Source organism: Rhea americana, unplaced genomic scaffold, assembly GCF_003343005.1.
Source record: "Rhea americana isolate MKP2758 unplaced genomic scaffold, rheAme1 scaffold_0, whole genome shotgun sequence".
Classification (NCBI taxonomy): Eukaryota; Metazoa; Chordata; class Aves; order Rheiformes; family Rheidae; genus Rhea; species Rhea americana.
In genome coordinates this window covers 11,438,729-11,444,257 of record NW_028185037.1, presented here as the reverse complement: position 1 = coordinate 11,444,257, position 5,529 = coordinate 11,438,729, and positions in this window count along the sequence as shown.

Here is a 5,529-nt window from a genome sequence, read left to right as displayed (position 1 = left end):
CCGGGGCGCCCCGCAGCCCGCGGCGCCTCTCCCCGGCGGTGCAGGGAGCTCTGGGGGGTTCGTCTACCCCTCCCTCCCTCGCGTCGCCAGCCGCCGGCGGGGCACGATCCGCGCCGCGCCGCGCTCCTCGCCGCGTTTCGTCTTCGCAGCGCCCGCCTGCCGGGGAAGGAACGAGCAAGGTCGTGAGCGCTGTTTGTCAACATGTTTGATGGAAAAAAACGCCTCACCTTAAAAAAAAAAAAAAAAGGCAGCATCTTCTGCAGTGCTTATTTACAACCGAGTGCAATTAAGATAACCCTTGACTGCCCATTCCTTACATTTATTTCTGCCCTCATACATTCTGCATGCGGGGAGAAAAGCACACACTTAAGTGWTTCCAATATTATCATTTTTTCGAGGACCAACAAAAGAACTAAGAAAGAATCAAATGAACCTTGTAAAAAGCAAGCTGAAGACAAAGCAAAGGAAGTGGTTCTTTGTACAGTGCACAATCAACTTGTGGTATTCAGATACGAAAGAAAGTATTTGGATTCAAGGCAAAAATGGATAAGTATTTGGAAAAGACACCTATGGAGGGTTACTAAGCAGATAGCAACCATATTCAGCTCAGGAAATTCTCTGTTTTGAAATTAATTGGAATGAGCTGGGTATTTGGGAGAAGTTTCACGTACGCTTGCGCTGCTGTTCCCTAAGCCACTTTATAGCCACTTTTGGAGATGAACACTGGACTAGATGGACCTTTGGTTCAACTCAGTATAGTCATTTTAATGACCACCTTTGGGTGTCTGAAGGACCACTAATCTATGGGCGACAAGCAGAGAAAAGCCACTGTGGAACCTGTATGGCATCTGCCTTCATTTTGGTTGGGGAATGGGCCAGAGAGAGAGAAGGTTTTAGGAGTGCAAGCACTGCAGCTTGAGCTTGCTTCCCGTAGATTTGGAATACTTGTATATACCCTTTATTTCTGCTTACAYTATTGACAGATGTAACATGCAGATTCACAGAGCTATAAGCAGAAAAAGAATTGAAACAATCACCTCATCTGACTTCATCCTCAGGAGAGAATTTCACATAGTAATTCCTTTTCCAATTATTATTATTTATCTCATGACTGAGACAATGAAAATTTCAAGAGAACATTGCTGTACATTACAGACCATTTCTGTGCAAGTCCTTAGCTCCATTACATAAGTGTAGCTGATTCAACCTTTCACGACTGTTAAAAACGGAAAGCACTACTCTCCTCTGTTCTGGCTGCAAATTCTTTTAGTGCGTCTTATGCTAATTTTCACAGTTGTAGGACCTCTCTTTSCTGCAATTCAGTTCGCTAAACTGGCAGAAAATTCACATAGCAAAAGGTGGGTAGGTCTCTTTGGGCTTGTGAGCACAGGAGCTGAGACCAAGGATGGAGTGGGCCTAGCAGGAACAAAACAGGAAGGAACAGAGAGAGGAAAAGGGGGAATAAGATCTGTCCTTAGGCAGTGGAGATTGACTCAGCTTGCCTGTAGTCTGAAACGCATATCTTTGTATAGCAGATTATTCTTGCAACTTGGAAAATGCAAGGTCAGTGGAATTTCCTGTACAGAATTATTTAATGATTATATACTACCATTTTTGCCTTGTGCACTGATATCTTATTTTTAATTTGTTCCAGATATACACACTGAAGTTTCTTACTATTGCAATATGCCTTATAAGGGAGGAAACTGGGTATTAGTAACCCCAAACCTGGTGTCACCCCAAAATGGTAAACTAACATAACCACAAAGTATCATGCTTCAGTTAAGAGCCACCAATGAGCTACATAAAATAACCTGTTTGTAGTTTGCATGTTTTTAATGTACAGACTGATACAGAACATAAGGTCTAGCAAAGGATTAAACTGGTCTTGACCCTCACTCCTGAGAGAGATAGGCTATCTGAGCTCAGGTACTCCATGAAGAGGTGGGAAAGCATGTTCTAAGTCTGAAATTTTGACAGCGAGGGTGCCAAGCAAGGAAAAGAGAGATCTCTCTGAGGTAGTCTCAGTGCAAGGTGATTGATTTTTCTTTTTTTTTTTAAAAAAATAGGATCCACTTTAGGAATTGTTGTCTGTTGTAGATATTACGAATACATGCTTGCATTTTACCTTAGTATGGTTTGAGTTAAGTGAGATTAAGGTAAGTAGATAACAGTAAGGCATTCCTCAGGCAAAAGCACAACAAATCTTTGAGCTGGGGCCCTGGTACACTTCAGAATTCATCCTCCACTATACCAAGAGAAACAAGAGTGACTTGCCTGCTCTGCTGCATAAGTCCAATGGAGAAATGGCATTGCTAGCATCGAGGAAGCTGAAGTGTCTTTCAGTGACTTTCGAAGGCATGCAATAAGGCTACACGTTTGAACTCCAGAGATCTCAAGGAGATTGCCACACTCTGCAGAACATCACACATGAATGAAGATATTGTGTTAGAGGTTTTAAAAAAGCCATCTAGTAATTTATGAGACTTCCTTGCTTACCTCACTGAGTAAATGTCCAAGTCGTGAAACACTACATGTCTACCTAACAAGACAAGAATATTGCTTTCAGAATATTGTTTTAAAGAATATTGCATTCTGCAAGCTTATTCTAGCCTGTGACATTCATATGAAAAAGTTACCAACATTTGTGTGTTTTTTTTTCATTTCTGCTATAGCAATGTTCCTGTGTCTTACATAATACTGTTTCTCTTTTCCTTGCTAGGATTACTACAGCTTTTCAAAGAGCAAAATGATAGACAAACCATTGAGGCACTGCATGAGACACTCATGCAAAAAGATGGAGGAGTATTTCAGGGAGAAAAGGCATTAGCAGGTAAGTTGTTCAATGAGTTAACATTTCTTCCTAACCTCTTTTATATAGGATCTAGCATTTAGACATACTTGGTTCCCCTCTTACCGAGGGAAAAAAAATAGGTTTTTGGCCTTTAAGCAGTCTTTTCTTTCAAGTATCTCTCACAATCCTGACAGAAAATAAGTGTTTTTTTTTCCTATATTCCCATGCTTATTTGCAAAAAGAACTCAATTGTCTTTGTGTTTCAACTGGTTAATTTCCTTAGGAGTAGGGGTCTGGTGAGGGAATTGGAGGAACTACCAGGTATTGTCCAGTCTCCYCTCTTCTTTTCATGCTGCACACAATAGAATTTCCCATTCTTGGCAGTGCATAGATTACATTCATTGCTGTTCATTTGTTGCTTTAAGTTTGAACAATTTGTCTACTAAAAACTGGTCAGAAAAATCAGCATTTGTGTGATTYAAAGCATTAAAAGCATCTGGCCAAGCTGACTTTAGTCTCATGATAAACCACAGGAAAAGTTAGTAATTTTTAGTAGGAAAAATTGCATGTTTTAAACTTCTCTTTTTCTAATATACCACCCAAGTTCCTGCAAAAGTCACTATGGTGAGATAACAGGAGAATTGTTTGATAATATCAGCATTAGAACAAGACTTCTATCCATTTAGCTCCTTAGATTTCATGCGTCACTGACCTAGTAATTGTTACAATAGTGAGCTGAAGTATAGAGAAAAAGGCATTTTGATCCTGAAATATGCAGAGACAATCTGAAAGGGGCTTTCTAAGCCTGTCCTTGCTCAGCTTTKCCATTTTGTTTTAAATGTTTGAGCACTCACTGTGACAGAGACTGAGATTACTGTATAGACYGGTGGCTAAAGCACTACTGTAAGATGGGTAAATGTTTTAGTGCTTGCTTCTGTGAAGATAAGTATTTCATGGAAGCAAACTGCTTTAACAGGAAAAATTGAGAAATCCACATCAGACCAGTAGGTTCAATAATCCAGTAGATGGTACACTTTGCTAAACCAGTATTTGGTATTACCCAGTGCCTAATTGTTTTCAACACTGTCAGTGGTGGTTTGCTCTATTCACACGAATACGTCTATCAATTACACCTGGAATAGTCTCTAATTCCTCTCATTTCATATATTCAATAGTTTTGTAAAAAAATTTAATTTTGAAAGCTACAAGAATATTCACATTAATTGTCAAAAAGCACCTGTAATTGCAGAAGTATGAATATTTGAAGATTTACATGCATTCCCMTTACTTTTTTTGTTTTGTTTTCTCTTTATTTTGTTCTGCATTAAACTGATAGCAATTATGAACTCATTCAGTCTGAGCTATGTCTATATGGTATGTTTAGCTCAGGTTGTACCCCATGACTTTTGTAGTATCAAGATTAGCGCACAGGCTGGGAAATATGAGTCAGCTGGGAAGTATGACCAACAGCTGAAAAGGAGCAGCTTCCTAAGCCACATCTCATGTGTGAAGACAACACCTACTAGCTAAGTGGTAAAAGACAGCTTCTTAAGGTGTCCGTCAGCTGTATCTGTGTTAATGCACTCTGATGTCTGGCTGCAGGAAGAAAAAGGTTTGCTGAAACCACCATGGCTTGAGATGACAGTTTGACTCTGTGCTGTAACCAGCCTTGAATGCTGACACGTACAATTTTTTCTTCTTTGGGAGGCAACACCTAACAGCTGAGATTCTGTCTAAGACACTGTTTCCTACTTTTGCTATCCATTTCTACTTCTCAGCCTGAGTTTCTGTTGGTTCACRGTTGTTCTTTCCACACTGCACCCATGGCAGGGCATTTGCTGCCCTGGTCAGTCTGTTTCTTCTGCAATGCTGGGTCCTCTGGAGAGCACCACAGCCTCTAGGTGTTGGTGCAAACGTGCAGTGCATACATATCTGTAGATACGCAGTTTTGGTTGCAGAAACAGATGCAGTTTGATARGATGCCAAACAGCTGCCATCAAGAGATACAGAATCACATTCCACTATGACTGATGAGGCATTTAATAAAGAAAGATACACTTTGTCAAAGAGCACTCTACAAAGCAGAGGGTTTGGTGCTGTTTCTCTCATTAACCACATCACATCCTGTCTTTAGGCAAGGCTCTGCAGCACAGAGGCATCCTGTGGCTGAAGAGCACCCCACAAGTGAAGCTGTTCCTCCAGCTGCAAGGCCTGTCTAGGGCATCAACCGCAGTCTCAGCACATTGCAATTATGCCAGCACTGGTGCAAGAGGTCAGCAGCCCTCCAAACCAATGGCACCACTCAGTTCGCCAGGGATAATCACCAACACTGGCTTGTCTAACTCAATCTTTTATCCTATCTGTGAGAGAAACTGTTTCCAGTAGATATGTTTAATCAGTCTGCCACCCTGTGGTCCTTTGAGGAAACTGAATATGCAAATACMTATTAGAAAATTCTTGAGTATTGATACTCAACAAAAAAAAAAGGGGGGGACTGTTAAATGAAGCTGATGGTCATTTTTGTAATGGAAGAACTTTTAAACAACATAATCTTTGCATACTTGACCCCATTATTAATTTGTCTCCAYAGAGAACACCAAACTAGCTACCCAATCTAGTCATTTCCCAAAAAGGAAAAATTTTAAATGTTTATTTTTAAATATTTTTATGATAGCAACTTACAAGTGTTTGTCTGAGATGTCTTGGGTTCTCAGAATATTTACAGATTTCTTGGA